Source organism: Biomphalaria glabrata, chromosome 1, assembly GCF_947242115.1.
Source record: "Biomphalaria glabrata chromosome 1, xgBioGlab47.1, whole genome shotgun sequence".
In the NCBI taxonomy this organism is placed as follows: Eukaryota; Metazoa; Mollusca; class Gastropoda; family Planorbidae; genus Biomphalaria; species Biomphalaria glabrata.
In genome coordinates this window covers 32,802,190-32,829,858 of record NC_074711.1, presented here as the reverse complement: position 1 = coordinate 32,829,858, position 27,669 = coordinate 32,802,190, and the positions used below count along the sequence as shown (strand labels likewise).

The following is a 27,669-nucleotide window of genomic DNA, read 5'->3' as shown; positions in this document are numbered from 1 at the left end:
TTAGCTAAAATATAAGGAGCTCACTGTCAACTTAAATATAATCAGCCCTATTCGATCAACTTAAAAATGAAGCGCCCCTTTATTCTATTCTTATTTAGATATGACGAGTCCATTTCTCTCGCATCAAATATAGAGAGAACCTTTATTGAACTCTTATTTCAAATATTCCATTTCTCTCACTTCAAATATGAAGCGCCCCACCTCCAATAAAAACACAAACCTTTCTTTCACCTAAAAATATAAAATAACTTTTTCTTCTCTCATCTGGAGAGTGGAGAGCCACTTTAACTTCATGACGCTAAAATAACAAGTGTAAGACATAGGTTAAAAAAAAAGGTGTACTGTCCAGTCAGCCCAGACCAAGCTATGATATATATCCGGAACAAGGAAATATTCAAACATTTTCATGTGGTATAATGTGCGGATGTTCAAGCTATTCTCGAGGGCATGCGTGGTAAAGAATAAGGTCATTTGTAGGAAGACATTGCTACTCGCGTTTTGTTTTAGACGCCAAGAACACAACACACACGTTTGTTAGGTGGAGCTAATACAGACACAAAGTAACAACAGAGCTGCTTATTGTGTCTTTGTAAAGGGAGACATTAACAAAGGAAAGTATAACGCAGATCTCCCCCTCCCTCCAAAACCGATTCCTACACATGTATAAACAGAGCTCCCGTCACTAAGAGCAGGGATCACATCGTAAGCACACTTTGTTTTAGATGAAAATTTGCGAAGTAGTTATTGTAATCTATCTATCTATCTATCTATCTATCTATCTATCTATCTATATATCTATCTATCTATCTGTCTGTCTGTCTGTCTGTCTATCTATCTATCTATCTATCTATCTATCTATCTATCTATCTATCTATCTATCTTTTTTTTTCACTTTCGCGCTCTCTCTCTCTCTTACCCTTTCTATATTTATTTATTTATTTATATAATTTCTTGTTAGTGTGTGTCAATGCACAGAATCAATCCACCATGCTGGAAGCTGTCTTGGCTTTTATGAAAGTATTAATTTGGTTCGACAGTCTGTAACTATGGTAAACAAAACACAAATAGTCAGTGTTTACAGTAGCCTGAAATAAAGATATGCGATGAAAAATTCAAAATAATTAGAATGATTATTGAGTGTATACTGTCAATAATCATTCTACACTATGTATTATGTTTCTAGTTAATGTATGCAGGCCTATGTATAAATGTATTCAAACTTCTTTAGTAAACAACAAAACAATGTATGTATGAAACATATCCCACTCCTGATTCCTGACTTTGACAAAGCAATAAGAGACTTATTCAAGAGACTTATTCAAGAGACTTATTCAAGAGACTTATTCAAGAGACTTATTCAAGAGACATTATTTCCTCAATTTGATTGAGCAGAGAAAAAGAAAACAAAAAATGTGTAACTAGGCCAAAAAAAAAAGAGATCAAGTGTGTGTGTGGGGGGGGGGGGCGGGGTGATAAAGAGAAAAAGGTTCAGAGTGGAATTGTTTCTTGTACTTACATCTTTCTATAGGTGGATCTGAGCTGGGCGGGGGGGGGGGGGGGGGGGAGGTCGCTCTGAGCGTGCGCTTTAGTTTTATTTGCCGGCAATGGTAGTGAGATCTGCAAAGTTAATCTGAACACAAAAAAAATGTATTTCTAGGGGGCTGAGAGGGCTGGGTATTGTGGGGGTAGAAGTTGGAATTTCAAGAGTTTCAGGTTTCAAGATTTCAAAAAGAACCCCTTCTCATCCCCCCCCCCCCCTTTTCTATTTTTCTTTTTATCTTGTGGTGTAAATAGAACCCTGCTGAAAACCTTGAACATTTGGGATAGGAAGGAGGTTAGAGGAAAAGAGAAAGACAGAAAGACAGAGAGAAAGAAGTATGTGGAGTTAGCCTGGAAGGTAATAATACAACAGAGAATGTCTCGAGACCTAAGTTGGTACCATGAATCACTTTTGATTGTGTCTACCAATCGTGCCGCTGTCCCTACACTGTGTACGTACCTAGGTATACTGAATGTCAAAGTAATACACTTTTCTAGGTTTACTGAATGTCAAAGTAATACACTTTTTCTAGGTATACTGAATGTCAAAGTAATACACTTTTCTAGGTATACTGAATGTCAAAGTAATACACTTTTCTAGGTATACTGAATGTCAAAGTAATACACTTTTCTAGGTATACTGAATGTCAAAGTAATACACTTTTCTAGTTATACTGAATGTCAAAGTAATACACTTTTCTAGGTATACTGAATGTCAAAGTAATACACTTTTCTAGGTATACTGAATGTCAAAGTAATACACTTTTCTAGGTATACTGAATGTCAAAGTAATACACTTTTCTAACACAACGGAAGTTGGATATGGAGGTATAAAAAATAGGTGCATTGTCAACAACACAAAGCAACATTGGTTTGTACATTGGTAGACACTGTAACCACTACAACACGGGTACATATTCTTTCCTTATATATTAAAATATGATTTGAAAAGTATAACAGTTTGATTCTTTTTTAATTTTTTTTTGGCTGTTGCTTGGCTCACTGACATTATACAAAGTTTACAGAAATGGTGTACAAATGTGTAGCACATTTACCAAGAGCAAATCCTCACTTTGGACCAGGTAGTTTCAGGTAGACACTTTCGAAATGACAAGAAATTGTGTTTCCAGCGCTTTCCATAAACAAGACTTGACCAACTTTGACCAACTTTGACCGATTGTACATGGAAGGCACGAATGTTTACTTGTGATTTAAAGTAATGACTAAAGTATTGAATCCTCCTGTTCCAAAGATTGATTGAAAAGCTGACCAGACAACGCCATAGTGAACACTGTAGCAGACAAAATTAGGTGAGTATATTATCCTCTGCCAAGTAAAAATTTAATCTCTTACGGACTTTTTGTTTCGGTGGGTGGGAGGGGAGGGGGGTATTTAGAATTTAGAAACGAAAATATTAAATGCAAATATGACATCTCTGAATTTACTTTCGAAAAGGGGAATCACTAAAAAGAAGTCCCTGCCTAGATTTTTGTATTAGATTCGTTCAGTTCTTGTATTAGATTCGTTCAGTTCTTGTATTAGATTCGTTCAGTTCTTGTATTAGATTCGTTCAGTTCTTGTATTAGATTTGTTCAGTTGTGTCGCTTTCTCCTATGAAAAATTGTATGTTACCGTTTTAAAATCAACGTATCCAATCAGCAAGACTCGTGGTAGTATCACGTGATCTATGTCCAAATCTTGTGCACGTTGCTGGCGACAGCGGGAGTCCAATCCTGGATAAGTGTGTCGACCACTCAAAAGTATGCACCTGAGATGAACTCCTATTGAAAAAAACAAAGCAGGAAGGACTAATCCTCCCATAGTGCTCTGGAAAGAGACTGGTCCGTTCGGCGTAATGCCTCGTAGCTACCATACATGTCGAATGACTGCTCAAACACGTCCCCCCTTAACTCTCAGAGCTGGGGACACTCGTACAAGATATGCGACTCTGTTTTGACGCTCTCTCTCTCTCTATGCACCAGAAAGGTCATCTCCCAATGTCAAGCGCTCTCTTATTAGCCAACCATGACCTCTCCATGATTGCGAGCACACCTGTCATGGCCTACATAGCAGCAAAAGTACGTCACTTGCACTAAGCATAAGCATATCAAAAATAGGTGAAATAGGAAGAGGCTACACAAAAATCTTAGCAGTGGTGTCACTGGCGTATTGTTAAGGTGGTTGGCATCAATCGTTTACATTGAGCATTTCACTGATAATATTCATAACGAAACAACGACTACAAACGTGTGTCTGCCTTTTACAACGCTGCGTGTTTATAAAACAATATAGATCTAATGTAAAACAATATAGATCTAATGTAAAACAATATAGATCTAATGTAAAACAATATAGATCTAATATAAAACAATATAGATCTAATGTAAAACAATATAGATCTAATGTAAAACAATATAGATCTAATGTAAAACAATATAGATCTAATGTAAAACAATATAGATCTAATATAAAACAATATAGATCTAATGTAAAACAATATAGATCTAATATAAAACAATATAGATCTAATATAAAACAATAGGCCTATAGATCAAATGTAAAACAATATAGATCTAATATAAAACAATATAGATCTAATGTAAAACAATATAGATCTAATGTAAAACAATATAGATCTAATGTAAAACAATATAGATCTAATGTAAAACAATATAGATCTAATGTAAAACAATATAGATCTAATATAAAACAATATAGATCTAATATAAAACAATACAGATCTAATGTAAAACAATATAGATCTAATGTAAAACAATATAGATCTAATGTAAAACAATATAGATCTAATGTAAAACAATATAGATCTAATGTAAAACAATATAGATCTAATAAAAAACAATATAGATCTAATATAAAACAATATAGATCTAATATAAAACAATATAGATCAAATGTAAAACAATATAGATCTAATATAAAACAATATAGATCTAATATAAAACAATATAGATCAAATGTAAAACAATATAGATCTAATATAAAACACTATAGATCTAATATAAAACACTATAGATCTACTACCCTAACAAGGATCTGGAGCAGTAATATCAAGTTTGTATCTCAGACAGATATAGGAAATAGGAGAATATAGTTCAATTATCTATAGACTTGAAGGCGTTGGATTCGGTTTAGTATCATGATTGGAAGCATTCGATCAATGGTGATAGAGTTCGTACTACAAAGGACAATATTCGTGTACTATATTAGCTTATATCAAAATTCGTCCAGCCCAAGCGAGAGCATTAGTTGGTGAATGAATCGGTTAGTCAATCAGCCAGGGCCTCTGCATGTATGTATAGTATATATAGATAGAAAGATAGATAGATTTGTTTTAATGTTAAAAATGCTAAATGGCTTAAAGAATAATTTACATTTCAATACACTAAAATTGCGTACTTTCAATTGTTTCCCATCATCACAGAAAAAAATATTTTATGCATGAGTATAGAAACAATCTTAGGGCAAAGACTTGAGTGGTTTAAATTAAGTGTTTTTATAGACAAAGAAATATCTATAGAAACCTAAAGAATTGGGCAAGACAGTAAGAATCTATTCAATTCTAAGAAACGGGGACATTTGTAATCTTTACTCCAACCTGGTGACGTATTGACAATGTATCTTAACTCCTATGCAATCTATTAAGAGAGAGAGAGAGAGAGCGAGCGAGAGAGAGAGAGAGAGAGGGAGATGACAAGATAAAGAGATCACTGCGAGTAAAGAGCGGGGGTGGAGTAAGGCGTGCCTGTAAAGCACATAAATGTCACCTTACCGGCATGTCACCCTGACCTAGTGACCTGCACGCTCACACCTGACTTGGACACATCGACAACTTCTGCAGATCCCCAGCCAGAGAGGGGAGCTCACATGTCCCCCCTGCTTTGCACAATACAACGTCTCTCAAGGACACGAGTATGACCGTAAACCTTGCACAATATGCTTAGTGATTCAAGGGCATGCATGTGACCTTATATCATCACTCAATTTGACCGGGGTGTCAAGGTCATCCTTATACAACCGCGCAATGTCAAGGTCTTTCGTTCTTTTGTGAGTGTGTGTGTGTTAGTGTAAGTTTGGGAGGAGAAATGTGTGCAGACCAGGATTTAAACCCAAGTTGTTAATTGACATCAATGAATTACAGCTGTACCCCCACCCCCATTTTTAGACAGAATTTCTTACACACTTGCTCCTGTCTTAGACCCCAGGTGGACGACGACTTTGTCTAAGTTACGTGTGACAAAATGTGCAGGCCACAACTGGGTCTCCGTGGTCACATAAAACACAGTACTCTTTCTTAAATGCTGAAACCCAGAGACAATGACTAGGTAATGAAACATTTGTCTTCCTGTAAGAGCATAGCATGAAGTGACCACGATTGTTGTAGCGTACTCTTTATAGCATACCATTACCTTGTCTCTTTTGTTTAGTATGAACTGGCTATGTTTCTATCAGCATCAATCAGCAGATTTCCTTTGCTGATATATGTGAAAGTATTCAACTTAAACTTTATCTGGATAAATCTATTACTAGTATGTTATGTTTTTGCTATTCGACTTTCTGAATGATGGATTTATATGAAAACAATAAAAAGTATTATTGCATAAAAAAATGTTTAAAAAAAAATATTTCAAGAAATGTGTTAAAATTTGTGATGAAGATTTCTACTCGATTTCAGAACAATACTAAAAAACGAATTGTATACGTTTATGTTTAATTACATTTAATTACTGAACATCTAGCCAAAAAAAAAATCGAATATATATCTTTAGAATAAATGCATTTTTTTCCTCAAAATATTTGAAAAAGCTTGCATTAATGTTCCTGTTTCTTCGGTCTTCACTATGTTGGACTCAAATAATTTGTACAATTCTTCTGCCTCTCCGTGTCTATTACTTTGTATCAGTCTTGACTTGATTACAGGGGCGTGTTTTGACAGGGAGAAAAAACTACTACAAACATATAAGAGAGAGAGAGAGAGAGAGAGAGAGAGCACAAAAAATGATAGCGATAGAGACATATAAAGGAAATTATGATCACTGCATGTATTTTATAGTGTGGATTTTTAAAAAAAAATATATTATCAAGCAAGAATAAAATATATTTTAGAACTAATTCCTAATGTTTATAAAAGATGCCCTACTGGACGTTTGTTTACTACTTTGGTTCCGACTATGACTATTTTGACTATTTTTTGGAATGGCACACTTTAATTATATTCTCGTACAAACTGCAGTCCTAAATTGTTTTATTGGATACAAAGGGAAATCAATTCTTTAGTGTTCACAGATATGGCTAAATGTGTAGGGTTTGGTCCTCTTAGATAATTGTATATGCTATTTCTACCAAACCCATTATCGGATCAAGCTGAAACTTTAAACAATTATTAGCAACCTAACGAAACATGATTCAATTAAAAATTAACCAATAAGACAATTAATTATTTTGTTTGATGCTGAATGAGGGAAAAATGTTGATATTATTGAGAGATAAAGTAAGTGCGGAGTTCCACCCCTTATAGCTTTTTTTTTTTTTAAAGAATTTTTAATATTGTGCTTGTTGTGTGTGTGTCCATTCACACCGCGTTCTTCTGTCACTGCCTATGCTCCCTGGTTATAAGTATTGCCTATAAATGTTCAACGAATGGGTTAGGATTTCTCGCGGCTCTAAGTTAAAGCCATATATCGAACGGCAAGTTAGGCAACTGTTTAGGGCTACTAGGGCGTAGGCTCACCTTTGTTTCACTCTACATATAAATCAAAATATTTCGATTATTTTTCTTATCAATTACAGCAGTTAGCTTCTTATCGGCATATATGTGGGTGAACAGGTTATAAATTACCCGACAATTCGGTATCCGCATGTTTCAAAGAGAAGTCGCACATTATTGATGGCAAAGTGATGAAAGCAGAGTCGCTTGTTTTTTACAAAGCTTATATCAGCTCACTCTGTCTGTCTGTCTGTCTGGGTGGAAGTTTGGACACGCTCATTCTCCCACTTCTCATTCTCGGATCAAGTTGAAACTTTGTGCAATTATTCATTGTCGATGACAACACATGATCAATCAAAAATTTTAGTAAATTAGTTAATCAATCAGTCGTAATTTTTTTTTTCTATACAAATATAATAGGGCCTACTAAGGTTATGGGAGATAAGCTAATTTTTAAAACCAATAATAGACTATAAAAATATAACACTTATACATCGTTTAGGCTCGAGTTTGCATTTAGCCATAGCAGGAAGTATATGTTGGAATTAATTTTAAAAGGCAGCAGGGAAACCTTCAACCAGATAGCCCTCCAACCCCACCCCTCTTGTCCACATAGGTGATGGTGCCAAAGCGCACCGAGCCTGCTCTAGAAGCATCAAAGTTGTGTTAAACAAAAATAATAAGAGAATATATTTCCAAGCGCACAAATTTATTATTATTTATCTGGATCTATTGAAAATCAATGACATGATTGATTCAAAATAATTGATGCAATTTCACTCTATATAGGCTTTGCTCTTTCTTTTAAATAGTAATTGTCAATATATTTTACTTGTCATTTATTTGTTTGTAGAGTGTAGGGCCCTTTACCTGACTACCTATATCAAGCTCTGGTATCTGAAGGTCTTCCTTATGCGAATAATGTTTGGCGTCTTGGTAAGCAATATACACCTGGCCTGGGGGCGAAGCGCCCCTTTTTGGTGTAAGGTATGCGCTGCACGTGTGTAATTAAATTTTAGTTGTTTGTTTTGTGAGATTGAATAATACTGTGCCCCCCCCCCCCCCCGACTCTCCACCTCAGACTCCGTAGCGTTCATCACCAATGGTTGGAACAAAGTATCACGTGCTGCTCCTCGAGATGAGACTTTCAAAAGATAATTGAAAAATGCCGAGAGGTAGACAGGCGATCAGGTTAGATAATACGTCACACGGGACCAGCCATCTTTGATATACGTCAACATATGGGTTTTTTTAATAATTAAAAATAGGGATTATATTTTTAATCGATGATGCCGCAAGACCAATATCAATCGATCCAAGTATTTTTAAAAAACAACAACACTATATTTTTCCATTTTACATTATAATGATTCATTTCAGCTTTACAACACTAGAGATTCACTCCAAGTCCGTTATGTTGACTTTGAGCAGTTTGAAAGCTAATTAAAATATAAATCAATTTTATAAATGAATAAATATGATTGCAGAATGTGAGAAGGAGAAGGCGTGGCGTTAGAGACAACATTATTTTAAAAGTTTTATTGAAAATCTTTTAGAAGCCAAGGTTCTGGATCAAAGCAAACAGTTGGATCAGGAGACATCAGACTAGACTACTTGTTGCTAAATATAGAACAACGGACTAGTCTGTTTCAATACATTGGTAGCGAACGTTGGGATGTAACTTGTTTAGAAAATCTATTCGCAAAAAAAAACAACAAAAAAAACAACATAATAATTTAAAAAAAAAACAGCTTATAGTAGGGGAAGAACTGTACATTTATAGCTGCATGGTCGAGATGGCTGCCTGGTCAAGATTGCTACATGGTCGAGATAGCTGTCTGGTCATGATGGCTGCCTGCTCAAGATGGCTGCCTGGTCAAGATGCCTGGGTGGTCGAGATGGCTGCCTTGTCGTCTGTTACGCTCTGAAGTGATGATGGAGCCCTGTCCAAGTCTGTCGGCTGCAAGATACGAATGTTCATTTCTGAAGGAATGTCCGAAATGTATAAAACAAAACAGACAATTACTTAAATGACTTCGTGTGTCAGAGCAATAAAAAGTTCAATCATTTATTTCCCGGGTAACTGTCAAACGCAGAGGTGGCCCTCGATAAGTCAATCCTAGGCTCCTCTGTTTTCGATATTTTAATCAGGAATATTAAATGCTTTGAATTACGAACTATCACCAACCACAATGACTCCTCCCTCCTTATACATTATTCATTTAAAGCAAGCTTGCATACGATCACTTGCATCCAAGGCGTGAGGCCCTGCTTGCCTCCTGTCTGAATACAGCCAGTGTGAACACTGCGAGATTCTCTACTGTAGACCAAGCGATAGCAACATATTAGAGTCCTGGTCAGAGTGAACTACTTTTAAATAACACGAATCAATACCAATTAAATCTTGTTTGATGTGAAATCAAATTAATGACAGCATCTGGTGTATGTAGCATTTCCCCGTGTCACCACAACTTGAGTGGAGTTCCGAAATCAAGTGTGCATAGCATGAGGTAAACAAGCAAACATAGCTTATATGGAGTGAAGAGAGACCACCATTCAGTCGCTGCCAAATACTGCAAGTTTTATATAACCTTTTTCTATATAAAACAAATTTAAGAGAAGACGACTAACTGATTCAACCAATTAGTTAATTTTGTTATTGATTCGTTTCTTGTCGTTGACAATGGCTATTTGGTGCACACGTTCAATTTGATGAGAGAATGGGAAATTGGAGAAAACAAAAAGTTAAAAGAATCCACCCAGACAGACAGACGGACTGAGTTGATATAACATTTGTAAAAAGAAGTAAGGGCACGCTAACCCTTAGAATAACATTATGTCTATTTTTAGAAGGCTGAAACAGAAGATCAACGAATACAGTCACAATCTGGCTTGTATGACAATGTGTGTTCACAAGATTCATTCTAATTGCTTGTTCAAAAGCGAAATAAAAATAAAAAATCCTTTTTTAAAAAACAAAGTATATCTAAGGGGAAGAGCTCTCCCTTACAAGTATATCTCTCGATTATGTGTAAGTTATTTCCCTTATTCAACATCAGACAAAATAATGAAATACCAATAATTGATTGACTCAATGGTTAATTTTTTTTTATCAATCCATGTTTTGATGGTACAGTCAAGAATTCTATAAAACATCCACTTGATCCGGTGGAGACGAAATAGCGTGAACAATTACCTAAGGAGACAAAACCCTACAAATTTAGCCATATCTGTGAATACTTAAGGATCAATTTCTCTTCTTGGTTTCAAATAAAGTAATTAATGACCACCCATTAATTCATTAGTTGGTTTTTATTCCTAGAATGGGTTTAGGAGAAATAACGTCTAGACATTTTTTTACCCGACAGACCAGAGTGTTTTGATCTAAGCTTCATAATAAGGTTTGTGTCTTCTACTCAGCATCTCTTAAAAACAAAATATCAAAATTGTACCCTCATATACTTGAATCCCTGGCTATCTAACTATTAAACAGTCCAAGCCGAATCCTTCCCCCCCCCCCACCCACCCAAAGTCTAATCTGACCAAACTATTAAAACATCACAGTATTGATTACTAAGTTCTAATGTGATAATGAAGAACTGCAAGAATAACACTAGGTGCACGAGTTCAATCAATACTGTGACACTGATCATAAAAATATAGAGGTGATGCGTCAATCCATCAAGTAAGAAAACATATAAGTCATCACATGGAAAACCTCTGTTCGGTGTCATCCTCTTCAGGGCCGGCTATAAACATAGTGAAGCCCATGCATTTAGTTCCTTTTTTTTTGGTCATTCTATAAGAATACAAGCAGGTAAAGGTCAGGTAAAGAAAAAAAAAGGTAATAGTTAAAACTTGAGATCCAATCAGTTTCTTGAATAGCTTGTCTCCTGTACTAATGCACGAATGGGAATAGGAAATGTAATTAATTCAGAGGTCTAAGATTAAAAAGCTGCATGAAAAGAGATGCTGCTCTATTTTGTTTGTTCGACCAGTGAACGTGACAAGGATCCAAACGTCTCTGTGTCTGGTCACTCAATGACCTTCTCTTTGTCTTGTGTCTGCTCTCTTTGGTCGAGTGTTGGTGTTTAAGAAATAAAGAGTTCTAGTAATCATAAACAATTTCCAATAAGCTCTTGATTCTTCGAAAGTCAATTTATAGATGCGTAATCTAATATATAAAGCAAAAAGTAAGGCGTATGTATGTATGTATGTCACCGCATAGAAATCAAAACCATTTGACCAATCTTGATAAAACTTGGCAGAAATGTTCCTTGGGTACTAACTTAGACCGTAGTGTATGCATTGTAGCCCTAGAACAAACTTAAGACCCTCAAAAAAAAAAGTTAACCAACTCTTTGAAAGCATTATAGCTTCATCGATCTAGCCATGTTTACATGAGGAAAGATCAAAAGGATCTAGATCTAGATCTAATTTTAAGAACTGCACTTTGCGCAGATAGTTTTTTACTTTTACACATGAAAATACAAAATATAGTCCATTGATTTCATTATTTCATAAATTAAACCTTCAAATTTGTGTTTCAAAAGCATTTTTTTTACATAAATTCGTTCCTTATATCTGCGAATGTAGAATTCCTGATGAGCATTCTTTCATTAGACAATACCGTAATACATCTTTCTATTCCTAGGTCTAAAACTCTAATTCAACTTTAAGATGATAAGAACTTCTCTTCGCAAAAATAGTTTTATACTTTAACACATGAACATACTAATTATGGTTCATTCATTTCATATTTTAATCAAATTAACATTCAAATTTGTTTTTCTAAAGCCCTTTTCATGCATTCGTTCGCTAAAGCTGCGAAGCCGTGTTAAGATATATTCTAATAGTTTCATTCATTTGCGTACATCTAATTAAAAAGGTCACGCATGCGCACGTGCCAAATGAACTCTATCCAAGCCAATATTTAACTCTAGATTACTCTAGATCTAGATCTATGTCTAAATCAAGATCTACTTTATTCTTTCACACGTGAACATACAAAATTAGGTCTATTCATTTACAATTTATGTATATGTAGGCCTACAAGCAAATGTTTTTATTTGAAAAAATGGATTTAAGTCGATTAGCTATTTTGACAGCACAATTCATACTATTTTTACATTTACGCATTCGCTTTACTTATAACATTATTTTTTCGTTGAATTGTTTACAAACCACTCTCAGTGACTCTGTGACAGTTACACGCAAAAAAAAAAAACAGCGGGCCGCGGGAAATATATGTCTAGTGTTAGATAAAATGTGAACATTTCAATCACCTTCACCCACCTTCACCTATCGTTTGGTTAGTCTGTTGAATCGTTGGGGCAACACACAAGATCTGTTGACCGCCTTTCTCCATTACTCTCTGTCAATTTCAATACACAGCTTCAATTGTCTTTCCCCTCGTTTCTTTAACAGGCATTCTATTTCTATTTCTCTCTCTCTCTCTCTTTCTTTCTCTCTTTCTCAATCTCTTTATCTCTCTCTTCCTCTTTCTCACTCTCTTTATATATGTTTCTCCCTCTTTCTCACTCTCTTTATCTCTCTCTTTCTTTTTCTCACTCTCTTTATCCCTCTCTCTCTTTTTCTCACTCTCTTTATCTCTTTATTACTCTCTTTCTCTCTCACTCTCTCTCTCTTTCTCACTCTCTCTTTCTCACTCTCTTTATCTCTCTCTTTCTTTTTCTCACTCTCTTTCTCTGTCTCTCTCTCTTTCTCACTCTCTCTTTCTCACTCTCTTTATCTCTCACTCTCTTTATCTCTCACTCTCTTTATCTCTCTCTCTTCTCACTCTCTTTCTCTCTCTTTCTCTTTTTCACTCTCTTTATCTCTCTCTCTTTCTCTCTTCTCACTCTCTTTATCTCTCTTTCTACCTCTCTCTCTTTCTTTCGCTCTCTTTCTCTCTCTCTCTCTCTCTCTTTCTCTTTCTCACTCTCTTTCTTTTTCGCTTTTACCCCGTGACTCAGTAATTAGTTTCCCTCCATCTATTATTCCTTATCTCTCTCTCTCTTTCTCGCTCTTTCAATTGTTTCCCCACCACAACTCATCACCTCCATTTATCTTTTCCTGTCAGTCTGATGACTTTGTATTAAGTCTAATCTATAATAGAAAACTGATCAAGTAAAAAGGTCATTATTACCAATGTTTGAAATATCAAGTTGTTAACTAAACAAAATGTAGGCTATTTTTTCAACTTTTACCTTCTTTCAGTTTGACAATGACAAACATTTTAGCCAGTGGAAGAGAGTTGTACAAGAGATTATGAAATCAGTTTAGAAAAGTAAGACGTAATCAGCGGCGTAGCTAGCAATTTGTCTTCATTTGGAGGCCCTGGGGCTTGACCTCTGCATTTTGACATTCGACATGATGACAAGAGATAATGGCGTAATATTTAATAATTAAATTGAAAAAAATTTCGAACAATCATTTGGGGGTCCCCACTGGACGTAATGGTAACATCAGCAGCACCACAGACATAAGCTGCACCATTAAATCTAACAGTTGGACTAACATTCACATAATGAACGAGGACATCCATTTTACATTTGATGTCAGTACAATAGCACACAATAAGCGCGAACTACTTCATGGCTCAAGTGTAAGAATACACAACAAGAAATAATCAAACAGTTCTACTGTGTGTGAAAGCCTTGCCACTTCTTGCCTGTCCTGCCCCGGGGGTCAAGTGTAGATCCATCAATAAGAATGTTGATGTGCTGTTTAGTCAGGTATTCAATTTTATAAAACCACCAGACTAAAAGATTTCCTTTCAGACACATTTAATCTAGGGACGCAGCAGCGTAACAAGTGTAAGTGTCCCCAGGTGCAGACATGCAGTAAGCTCTTATCTTAACTTCTATAATACAGAGGTTACTTCAAAAAAGAAGATGATTACGTCCTACGCGTCATGCATCTAGTCATGCATGCTAACCAATGAATTCTGCCAAGTCACTGGTATCACCTCCATCACTAGGCCCCACTCCAGGAAACTAAATATCAATAAGATTAATTATGATTTTTTTTTCTGAGACGAACGTAACTTTACTTAGAACATGTGTAATGCAATGACAGTTAACAAAGGACTTTGACCAGAATTTCATAATGTAATCATAAAGATCAGCGTACACTATAGAATTTAGTCATTTAATCGCGACATTCTGCATAGTATTAAGTAATCAACAAGCTCGTAAAAATATAAGAAAAACTTTTGATAAAAAGCCGACAAGCCATCAGCATTCCTGTTTCTCCAATATATCATCTCCTTCATTCGCTTACATCAAACTACTTGCAGGAGTTGGCGGCGGGCAGGATTTGATCTAAGGATAATCATGATGACAACCCCTGAATGCTAACACCGTACTGCTTGGTAGCCATCCAGCGTTGAATAATAGGTAAAAAGACTTTGTATCTTCCTTGGTGCAGACAATGAGCCGCAACAGTTTCAAGGCATGAACGAATGCTTAAGATACTAAGATCCACGTACTCCATAGGCAGTCTAGAGATTAGAAATGTATTTTTACATTTTGGCCTGTCCTTTAATTATCAGAATTAGATATATTGTCACGTGGTGTACGCGTCAATGTTGCTTTAGTTTTATAAACAATAAACAACGTGTTTATATGTCGAAAAACAACAGTAACTTTCCAATAGTTCTAAAAATAGCCAAAGGAATTTTAAAAAGTAAGGAACTCTCTGGTTCTTTTCTTGCCTGTGGAAGAAGTTTACTTCAGAGAGGGAAATACTTCAAGGTATGACAATAAGAGAGTCGATCAACAAGTTGAAAACTTTAAAGTGATGTCTACTTTTGTAAATCTATCATTGAAATTAGGTTATAGAGTGTGTCGAGAGTGTGTTGAGAGTGTGTCGAGAGTGTGTTGAGAGTGTGTGTGTGTGTTCAATCTTTTCATGACCTCTACTTGCAGAATCCAAATATTTTATTTAATTCTCTAACAGAGGGCGTATCTCCTTTTAGCTTTCCGATTTTTGTTTCTATATATTTTATATCAAAACAAAATTAATGAATGACGACTACTTGATCATATAATTGTGTCAAGTTTTTAAATTGTTTCATGTGTTGTTATGAACAACTGTGTGCAAAGTTTCAACTTGATCCGAGACTGGGAAGTGGGATAAATTACGTGTACACACTTTGTACCAGACAGACACGAACGAGATTGTAATAAGTGAGTTGATCTAAGCTTTGTAAAAATATTACAATGTATTCACCATCAAATTCCATTGTAATGCACACACACACACACACACACAGACATAAACATATATAATTTGTGGGGGGGAAAAAGAGAGCACTCTTAGCTAATACTTCAAAGTCTAGCTGAGTGATTCTATAGCACTAATTATTGACACGATTTTTTTTATGGTTCAAACTTTTGTCCCTTTTAGCAAACATACAATTTTCAACAAACTTGTGTGTGTGTGTGTGTGTGCCGTTTGAAACTACTACATTAAATTTTGCTTTTGAAGTTTAAACCCATTCCATGCATGACCAGTTTAAATGTCAAGGTGAACAATGTAATAGCAATATGTCAACAAATCTTTTTTTTTCCTTCCGTCACTCTCGCTCTCTCCCTCCCCCCCCCCCCCACCAATAACTTAACTCATTGATAGTGCAGTGCCCTGGCCAAATGTATTACGCTATTAAGTATAATTTAAGCGACCATCTAAAGTAATTTTGAAAAATTAACATGATTCTGAATATTGAATAACGAAATCTTGTTGATAATATATGGATGCCAAACAAAATCAAACTATAAATCATTTGGTGAAAAGAATATATTTAAGAGTTTTATAGCCTTAAAGAACAATGTATACCATATGTCTAGACTGTTTATATAGACGTAGGTGTCGGTGTGTTGCTAGGCAACGTGAAGTTGGCCAACTCGAACTCAAAGGATTGATGTTTATTTGTGTGTTTGGTTGCTTGTTCTCGTGAGAGTGTGCAATCATTTCACTTGTACTACCCAAAGTGCTCAGATATTATCAACGGGTTAAAACGTCTCTTGCGATTGGCTAATTTTGGCTCCGGCTTTAGCTGGAATTATGTGAGATATTTTTAGCTTCTATTTAATACAATTGATGTCGGATGATGGTTGGCCTATAGTTGTATGTGTGTCTAAGGGATTCTCGTGGTGGACGCTTAGTGCTAATACAAACTCAATGTATTCTACAAAACACAATTATTTTTAAACTAGAGACAAATCTTTGGGTCACACAATTATTTTTAAACTAGAGACAAATCTTTGGGTCACACAATTATTTTTAAACTAGAGACAAATCTTTGGGTCACACAATTATTTTTAAACTGGAGACAAATCTTTGGGTCACACAATTATTTTTAAACTAGAGACAAATCTTTGGGTCACACAATTATTTTTAAACTAGAGACAAATCTTTGGGTCACACAATTATTTTTAAACTAGAGACAAATCTTTGGGTCACACAATTATTTTTAAACTAGAGACAAATCTTTGGGTCACACAATTATTTTTAAACTAGAGACAAATCTTTGGGTCACACAATTATTTTTAAACTAGAGACAAATCTTTGGGTCACACAATTATGAACAATTACAATTGGTTTGCGACTTGAAGACCCATCTTGTGACCTACATATTTAACAGCATTTGATACAGATGAAATGTAGTCTTCTGTATGTCATAATGATTTGTAGGAAAATATAGGTAAATATAAACAACTATATTGATATATCTAGGGCTAGTTAGGATAGGAATATATATAGATATTTAGGAATATATACAAATTATGTAATAATATATAGATATATATTGGAGTATTAAGGAATATATAGAAATAAGTGGAAATATATTGAAATATTTAGGACTATGTAGGAACATTTATTGATATATTGAAATCAGTAAAACGAAATTGTATAACTAGGAGATAAGAAAATAATATAAATTAAATTAATAATAGAAAATGCGTTGACATCGGATTTTTAAACTTCAGAAAGAAATGCTTCAAATATGAAGCTGTATTAGCTACTATTAATGAAATATTTTGCCCTACGTCAAGTTTTCAATAACTTTCTGTTTATAAAACTGTTCAATAATGGTGTGTATTTGATAAAACTGTTCAATAATGGTGTGTATTTGATAAAACTGTTCAATAATGGTGTGTATTTGATAAAACTGTTCAATAATGGTGTGTATTTGATAAAACTGTTCAATAATGGTGTGTATTTGATAAAACTGTTCAATAATGGTGTGTATTTGATAAAACTGTTCAATAATGGTGTGTATTTGATAAAACTGTTCAATAATGGTGTGTATTTGATAAAACTGTTCAATAATGGTGTGTTTTATTGTTAGAAGTCGTGTAACGACATAACTGACTTCTCGTTAGAAGTGGGAGCTTTTTGATAACATCATTTTTTTGCCTCCTCCGAGTTGGAGTCGGCTTGATCTTATTAGGTACTACGTGAGAGTAAAAATTTTAGCATTGGCTCTAAACTCCGGCTGACACAGTCATTACACGTGTCGAGCATGCCAAGTTCATGTCAGCCAGAGCTAAGTGCTTCCCTAAAACACCTGCGCCACCTATACAGGAGTAAGAGAAAATTGTGTCATTTTCTGTAGGACTATCCCAGATTTGCCAAATTCTGTTTAGAATTATACAGGAAGCCACATGCTCTTAACTTGTTTTGAAACAGGGCTTTTGGTAGAGAGGATGTCAGCCTCTTCTCATTCACAGGAGCTGCGAGCTGGTCTGTCATTGTGACTTCTCGATGGTCCAAGGTTCATACCCTGCCAGCTGCCATCCCCCGTCGTCCTGCTGGGGTTTTGGACTAGAAGAAAATATCTCTGAAGGAACATCCGCAACATGTACACACATTTTACATGGACTTTGATAATGACGATAATGACGATAATATCGATGACAGCAATGAAGTTCAAGTTTGATACCTTAAAAATTAACGCTAGGAACAAGAAGATGCTTAAATTAAAAAAAAAAAATAAAATGATTTTTTTTTATTTTGATAATTTTTTAAAAAGATCTAAACGTCACAAACATGAAAGCTGTATCAGTATCGGGGACCGTCATGAATTAGAAGTAACATAGATATTAATACTACCGTATCATGCAACTAAAATATGCCGAGAAAAATAAGGCTTATTGTTGCAAACAATATCTTTTGGTTATTCAAAAATATGATGTATATCTAAAAACAAAATCCTTTATCTTAATTCTTTTTTTTTTTCAGCTTTTTCGACTAAGTGAGAAACAAAAGTGCCTTTAAACTTCTACATAGTCTTATATTTCAGCACTATGAAACATCAATAACAAAACCACTGGGCAAGACACTGGTCTACGATGGAAACGCAGCACAACACCGAGATATGAAAAGCCAACAAACTGGCAGATGTTTGAACACAAAACACACACACAGCAGGATCAGGTTAAATATGTTGCGGAGACAGACAATCTCAACCAGATACACATAGAATCAGTGAGCCTTGAGAGGCATTTAAGGATGCTATTCTATTTTCCATACTTTTTTAACAAGCCTGGTCAAGTTCTTGACTCTGAAATTCTTTGGCCTTCAAACAGATACTAAAATGAGAACTAGTCAAACTTCTGAAGACTTGATACTTCATAGCACAAACATTCGCGTCTTTATTTTCACTCCCTCCAAATAATTAAGGGATGGGTTGGCGTAGGGGGGCTATGTAGTGTCGCATACGCCCTCCCCGTAAATTAGATGGCACCTATGTTTATAATAAAATAACTACATAAGTGACTGTTACTTTAAAAACATGACAAACCTTTTTTAAAAATATAGAACTATAGTTCGATTTAAAATCAAGGAGGACAACTTTGTTTCGATTTTATTTCAAATAAGAGAAGATAACAAAAGCAAGTAAAGTTCCCTATTCAGACCTTGCGGTCTATAGGGCATACCATGAAAAGGTCATCAGTTACTGTGGTCAACGGTTAACGAGGATGTCATGTGACCAGCACAACGACCAACCGCTTTTACTTTCCCCAACTAATGCTAGGTACCCATTAGAGCTGAGGCGCCCAAAGATCCCGAGATTAAAAATCTTCAGCAGTCTTCACCAGGATTCGAACCTGGGACCTTGGTTCGGAAGCAAAACGCTTTATCTCTGTCTATCTATATAATTGAATCATATATTTAGATAGATGATATGTACTATGAAAATATAGAAGAAATGACCTTACTATAAACACCTACATTACATCAACCCAAATTATCCAATGTTCTGTTACTACTGTAACACTGGGCATGCATTTATTACACTGTATATATTTATTCAAACACTAAGCAATAACATTATAATTAATTCTATATCGTGTGTACCCCCCCCCCCCCCGGTCCAGAAACATACCAATAGAAACTACACTATTATAACTAAGTCTTATTAAATGCATTACCCTGTCATCCATTTAACCGCAATTACCCCCATTCGTCTTACAGCCAATCCGTTTCTCCATGGGGTAAACCAACTTTTATCACTGCATTGCAGTTACCTCTGTACTGTCTTCTGTAGCCACTCCCCCCCCCCCCAACATCAACACGAAAGCAAAACGTATGAATCACTGCAGGCTGTATGTTACTTCAGATTCAATGGGTGTCATTATGTTTTTAATACATTCCCCGTCTGTCTAGATGTGTCTAATTGTGAGTATGTCGTTACGAAGGTGTGTACGTTTGATGTGTGTGCGCGTATGTGCTACGTGCAAGTGCGGTGTGTGTATCCTTGCCATGTGTGTTAGGTGTGTGTTAGGTGTTTTTTGCGAGCGGTGTATGTATGTTTATTAAACGTTTATAAATCATTTAATCTATTGTCCATAAACAATGGCAATTTTCTAATTTGGTAACTTTAAAAAAAAAAGTAAAAAAACAAACAAACAACGTAAAATACCCTTTTGAAATCTTTCGCTTTATAATAATGTAACCGGTATCTTTGGTTGACGGTGAACGAGGGTGTCATGTGGCTAGCATAACCACTACCCGTCTATACTTCCAACTAACGTCAGGTACCCATTAAAGTTAAATAGACTAAGGTGAGACCAATTTTTAAAGAAGGCCTCAACACTGACCTGTGACATAGCAATCTGTGGGCAGTAAAGACGAATAGCTTGTCGCCACGTCACAGGTCCCACGTCACGGACTGTGACGTGACAACGAACTATTGGTCTAAACACAGGTGGCGACGTCGCAGGTCAAATTCTCTGGCTTTCCATAACGATTCATCTAGACTTAGGGGCGTCCTAACATCCCAAAAATTCAACAACCCAGAGATTCACCCCCTAATTAAAGAAGCCAATCACCTTACCAATCAGCCATCTTTTCTTTATAACATAGATACATACTATTTAACTTAACTCCACTACTCACAGAAATCCAATGTCATAAATATAGATTTAGAACTTATTACCGTCTGACACAAATCATTTCAGTAACATGTAAGTACTTGAAGTCCTGACCCCCAACTTTCGTCAAGGTTCATTGACAATGAATATTTTATGTAATGCCACGTAGTTCTGAACAGGGATGGGTTTAAAGTAAGTGTAAGTTACAACACGAGTTTAAGTGTAAGTTACAACACGTGTTTAAGTGTAAGTTACAACAAGCGTTTAAGTGTAAGTTACAACACGTGTTTAAGTGTAAGTTACAACAAGTGTTTAAGTGTAAGCTACAACAAGTGTTTAAGTGTAAGTTACAACAAGTGTTTAAGTGTAAGCTACAACAAGTGTTTAAGTGTAATTTACAACAAGTGTTTAAGTGTAAGTTACAACAAGTGTTTAAGTGTAAATTACAACAAGTGTTTAAGTGTAAGCTACAACAAGTGTTTAAGTGTAAGTTACAACAAGTGTTTAAGTGTAAGTTACAACAAGTGTTTAAGTGTAAGTTACAACATGTGTATAAGTGAAAGTTACAAGTGTTTAAGTTTAAGTTACAACAAGTGTTTAAGTGTAAGTTACAACACCTGTTTAAGTGTAAGTTACAACACGTGTTTAAGTGTAAGTTACAACAAGTGTTTAAGTGTAAGCTACAACACGTGTATAAGTGAAAGTTACAAGTGTTTAAGTGTAACCTACAACAAGTGTTTAAGTGTAAGTTACAACCAGTGTTTAAGTGAAAGTTACAACAAGTGTTTAAGTGTAAGTTACAGCAAGTGTTTAAGTGTAAGTTTCAACAAGTGTTTAAGTGTAAGTTACAGCTAGTGTTTACAACAAGTCTTGTTGACTTTATCTGATTGTTAAGGCCTCCGCGCGGTGTTGATTCTTGGCAATCTGTCTAGTGTAGATCTGACTGGAAGTAACGCTGAACTCAACTACTTCAATAACACCGGCGAAAGGCCGAAACAATCAAATATGTAGTCGACGCTGATATGTTGTTCTATAAAGATATTTAATACTCAAGAAGGGAATCGTCCGATGTCGGTTATGTCGTACTCAAGTCTTCTACTCTACAAGAAGCGTCCTCCTTTTGCGTCACTTAGAGCGTTCTTATTTTTTAAAGATCTGTCACGTCACTTGTCGCTAATTAAAACTTTCCCCTTATTCCCGAAACAAATAACTAAATCCTAATCATGTCATAACACTGATACGTATCCTCACCGATTGAGAGCTTGTATCATGTACTAATATGAACAGCGAATATCGTTTCCCAAAGATATCGGAGATTCTTTAAAAAAAATGGTCTTTGATCGAATCTTTAAAGATTTACATGTACTATTCGAGTGGAAGTCAAAAGATCAATCAGCCTTATTATGAAAGATGTAGGCTTTGCCTAAAATTTAAATGCGCAATAAAGTTTAGAGTAACACTTGTTATAATTCTGTTAATAATAATAATAATAATAATAATAATCTTTATTATCCGTAAGGAAACGTTTACTAGATAGGACAATCCCAAAGTGAGTTTATTGTCTTTGATTAGATTGTTTTTATAGATTAGTAAAAGATATAAATAAATTGTGACGTTACTCATTTAGATGCCGGCGGACTTCTGTGATCTTATTGTTTCTGTTGGTGAATTGAGCAGACTTTATGAGTAAATTGTTTACATATTTGTAGAAAAACCTAACCATTTCTTAAAACAGAAATGGAAAAGTGGTTTGAGTGCTGGGACAAGTCCCAAAAAGCCCGTGGAGTCTGGGAACGCATGAGGCGCCCTGATCGCACTTCCCCGTGGTGGAGGCTGTCCAAGACTGAGCAAGCTTCTTCTTCTTCTTCTTCATCGTTCTCATTGTTATGTTGGAGTGTTCATATGACTAGACCAATACATGAGATGAACTGCGCAGTGGTTTCCAAATCAGGGAGCTCTCCATATAGTTTTCTTTCTATTGGGGTGATTTGGGGCCAATGTCTTATACGGGCCTCTTGGTAGAGAGAGCAGTTTTGGAGGACGTGGTCGGCATTTTCTGGTGATACTCCACATGGGCAGATTTCACTGGTTCCAATTTTGAGCTTCCGGAACATGTGTTGTCGCATTCTGTTGTGTCCGGTCCTGAGTCGAAAGATTAGACGTTGGTCTTGTCGGGATAGCTTATAGTAAGCATCATCTTTCTTGTGATTTGGATGGGAGCTCGTCCATTTCTCATTTATTTTATCTACAATTAATTTCTTCATTTCTTCTGGATAGAGAGCAGAGTTTACTTGTGAGTTTGTTCTCCCACTCTTGGCGAGTGTGTCAGCCTTCTCATTTCCTGCTAGTTGTATGTGAGCTGGTATCCATTGAATGACAGTTTTTTTGCTGTTGTGGTTGAGCTTTGTGAGTGCTGTTCTGAGGTTTTTAATATAAGGGGAATCAGAGTTTTGCAGGCTTTGGAGGGTTGTTTTTGCGTCTGTTAGAAAGACAATCTGACTGTGAGGGGAACTTGGATGATTTGCTAGCATGGTAGCAGCTAGTGCTAGTGCTTCCCTTTCTGCTCTGTGACTGTCAGAGAGCTCTCCAGTTGCAAAGGATTTTTTCTAGTTTTCCTCCATCTGGCCATTCGATAAGTATTCCAGCTCCTCCATTTGTGGTGGCTTTATGGGATGAGCCATCCGTGTAAACTCTGATCCACTGATTGCTAGGGTAATTGGTATGTAGAAAACAGTTCACTATTTCCTTGAGCTCTGTTGGTCTGTAATCAGATTTTCTTTTTATGTTTTCAATATGGTCCCTTATAGTAGGAAGAGGGCTTTCGTCCCAGGGTGGAGATTCATTATAGTGTATCGAGGATTCCAGAGTAATTTTTTCAAGTTGGTGTTTCTTTTTTAGGTTTAGAGATTCCTGTATGAAATTGGTCCTTTTGAGACGGTTTTTTGTGCCAGTTTTGTGGATTTTTGTTCTGAGTGGGTGCCTCTCCAAGGTTTCCAATTTTGTGAATTGGGAAAGGATTTTTATTTCTCTTCTTTCATCCAGAGAGATCAGGGCAGCGGTTTCCTCCATAGCTCTTATGGGTGTTGTTTTGATTGCTCCTGTCATTATCCTTAGACCAATATTTTGAACCTTGTCTATTTTTCTAAGGTTGGTTTGGGCTGCTGAGCCCCATGCTGTGGCACCATATTCTAGTACAGGTCTTACATAACTGGTATAGGTCTTTTTCAGGATGTTGTGATTTGCTCCCCAATCTGTGCCAGCTAATTTTTTCAAGAGGGATAGTCTCTGGATGCCTTTACTCTGTGTTTTATCTATTTGGTTTTTCCAGGTTAGTCTCGGGTCATAGGTGACTCCAAGATAAGTAGGGCTGTCATTTTTTTCTAAAGCTTCCTTATCTAATGCTATTATAGCACATATTTCTCATGGCTATGGCCAAATTTCGATTCACGGTGCCCCAGCTGCGGGGAAGAAGAGGAAACCGTGCCTCATATTCTGTTTGACTGTCCCAGACTTGCTGATCTCCGCCTCGACAGGTCTGGGAAACCAAAAATTCTCGACCTGTATGGTGACGCGTACGCACTATGCAAGACAGCAGGGTTTCTGTCCAGGGCTTTTGCAAGAGATGATTTAAGCCTCTCAGGCCCTCACTCAAATGGAGTTTGATGATGATGAACCATTTCTTACTCCTCTTCCCCTCGGATACTCGCGCGAATGGAAACGAGTGACCGTTGAAAAAGTATACCACATTTATTCTCATACAACGCACGGTTAATGTTTCCTTGAAAATGTCAAAATACATTGAACTTTTCTGAGTATTTTTTTCTCTCTATAAAGTTTCGTAACCTAGATATTATTTTACTGTTACGCAATTTCAAAACATTTACCTATCTCGAGAATACATGTAGAACTAGATGGCCCTTAAACGCACATGAGCCTATCCTAATGAACTAAACGGTTGTGGCTAACGCAAGGGAATTACGTCCGATTGGCTTAAGTTTGAACCAATTTTCGCCAGCCATGACTCACTGGTAAGTGCTGATGACAAGTCAAGGTGGCTCATTTAATGATTTGAATTAGATCTTGATCTGGTGATTATTGTCAGCTTTTTTTTAGTATATGCATGAATTTACCTGTGAAACTTGATGTAAGAAATTATACTTTTATCATTAGATCTATGACGATCAGTTTTGCGTTTCATATATAGATATATAGCACTAGAGCAGTTTTAGGCTTAAAAGTATTAGATTAGGTGAAAAGCTAGTATTAGGAAGTAAGAGTACATTTAGTTAGTAGAGTACTTATAGGCGATGAAGCTAGTAAAGTACATCTAGTTAGTAGAGTACTTATAGGCGATGAAGCTAGTAAAGTACATTTAGTTAGTAGAGTACTTATAGACGATGAAGCTAGAATTGCTAGAGGAGATAGAACTGTTGAAATGGAGCAGAGAAGTCTTAGAAAGTAGAGTTCAGAAATTTATAAAGCTTGAATAGATTCTTAATCTACAATAGTCTTCTGTAAAACGCTCATTGTAAGCTGTTCAAGACACTAAACTAGATCTAATATACAGGGCCGGCATTACTAATTGCGGGGCTCAATTTAATAGATGTTTGCGAGGCCCCTCTTAAATTAAAAAAACAAACAAACAAATGTTACTATTATTTAGATTTTAGATCATTTTAGTAACATTTTTTATACAACATGCCTAGGAAGCAATTTCAAATGCCATAGTCACCAGTGGGTTCATTAAAGTTACGTCAATCAAATATGTTAACCTTTTAAGTCCTAAATCTTTCAAAGCCTGATAGTAATGTGCTAAATGTAAATTGCATGGACCCTGCCAGGCGCATGGCCCAATTTGGAGCAATCGGTCAAATCGGCCCCTGGCTGGCCCTGCTAATTGAAGTAATAAATATATATCTATATTCAAAAGGATACCTTCCAGACGAGGGTATTGAGTGTTGGCTTTAAAACACCGGCGTATAAGTTATCTAAATAATGTAAGGTTTTCATCTTACCGTGATAGTTAAGTAGAAAGATAATCCTTTATGTATCCATGAATAAATAAATCCAGTCCTGCCTGAAAACAAAACTAGAACATGTTTCAGTCTTTGGTCCAAACCACCAACTCAACAATGGTAGATCTAGTCATCCTGACAGAAGAGACTCTACAGAAATGACGTCGTGAACTCCTGACATTTTTACCGTGAATCGTAGTCTTCTAGCTCTCTCGCAATTTATTTGTTCTCACCCCTGTCGAGAAACAGAGAGAGGGAGCAGGCTATTATACACTGTGGAGGTGTTTAAGTTTGGCTACTTATTGTACGATTGTACGCTCGACAAAACGATGTCCTGAACTCGTCCTTACGTTTGGTTCAAATGTCGAAAAGCGTATTTTTATTTTTAACCTCACTTCGAGTGTGAAGCACGGGAGATAAATTTGTCCTAAGATCTGTTGTAGTTATTTCCCCTCAGCTTGAGGTAGGCGTGTACATGTCTCTCTCCACGACGTGCCCACACGCATTTAATTTCTGTATTCACTTTTACGTGAAAGAGAAAAGATATCTTTTACAACCACAATGTGTGATTATTTCTGTACCCGTAGGAATGTGCATAGCAACGGTATCCACTCCAAGCCGACATCAACAAAGTGAAAGTAGCATACACATAAAACTTACAGTAAAAAGAATATATATATTTTTTAAAATTAGATCTCAACTTTTAACACTGATGGAGAGAGAAAAAACAACAACAACAAAAGAAAAAACAAAACACTAGGTGAAGATGATTGGTGTAGGGAAGAACAGACAGCGGAGATGTGGGGTTCAAGTTTTGTTCAGGGTGCCGTCCGCCCTCACCGCTATTTGACTAGCTAGCGAACACTCTTAGCCAGAACAACCTGTGACCTCCTGGCCTGGCCCACATGTTTAAGGTAGTGAATGGAAGGAGGGAACGCTCGAAGGGGTGGGTTGGGAGCGAACAGTGAGAGAGAAAAAATGTGTATGTGTGTTTTTGTGTGAGTGTGGGAAATGGTTTAAGTCTCTCACACAACATTTGGTGTATTTATTTGTGAAAGTTAATCGCAGACTACAAAAGCCTGCTCAGAGTTGACAGAAGACTAAAGATCTACTTATTGTTGGACTTTCAATACAAGTTTGTATATTGTTTAGATCATACAGCCACAAGGACTGGCGCAACTTTCCAAGAATATATCCCCGAGACTCTTTAATAGGGACCACATTTAAGCAAACAGAATGACTCAAAGAATGTTCTGGGACATTTCCTTTTGCTGTTTTGTAGACTTTACACTTTAGAAATCAGCGGTTCTCATTGTTTTCCTTGAGTCACAACCGCAATCATGAAAGCTTTATTTTGTCTAGGGGAGCTAAGATGAGGGCCTCTTCCACACCTCGACTCCGCCTGTTATCACCCCTGTCAGTTGGTATCAATATGGTTAGTGATTAGCGACTATGTTAATAAGCCTACTTCCATACCGAGAGAAAATTGGTACTTTTCAAATATATGGACTTACAGTGACCTACAAGTTGTATCTACAGGGACCTAAAACTTTAATATTATTTGTACAAAAGGGAAAAAATCCCTCTTGTATAACAGAAAAGATTACAGATGAAGAAATTAGCTTGAAAATGTCTAAAAAAAACACCACACTTTGAAGTGTTACAAAACGAGAGAAAACACATTTTGTTTTGAGTAATGGAAAATAAAAAAACTCGTTAAGGCTAAAATAGAATCCATTGCAAAAAAAATTAATTTATGAGTTGTTGCTTTTTCTCTTATTATTTATAGAGAACAAATTATTAATATAAAAGTTCATAAAAAGATCGATACGTTGACGCGCCTCATGCGGACCTACTGATCAATCACTTGTAGTGCTCCAACAGAGTTACTTCTGGTGCCACATTGGTTCAGCAGACACCAGGTGAAGAAGTAAGAACTGAACTAATCACCACCAATACATTTGAGAATGTTTCTCTAAGAAATAGTGTTTTGCTTTTTTTTTTG

At 36.1% G+C, this 27,669-nt stretch overlaps 1 protein-coding gene across 1 annotated transcript in view; it reads right to left on the bottom strand.

Moving 5' to 3' along the window:
- LOC106079361 (neuromedin-U receptor 2-like) overlaps nt 1–26,583 on the bottom strand; it is a 92,862-nt gene extending 66,279 nt beyond the window's left edge. Inside the window, exon 1 of the mRNA XM_056032880.1 lies at nt 25,665–26,583. The gene's annotated coding sequence lies outside the window, so the exon portion shown is untranslated. The remainder of the gene's footprint in view (nt 1–25,664) is intronic.
- Between the last annotated feature and the right edge of the window lie 1,086 nt (nt 26,584–27,669).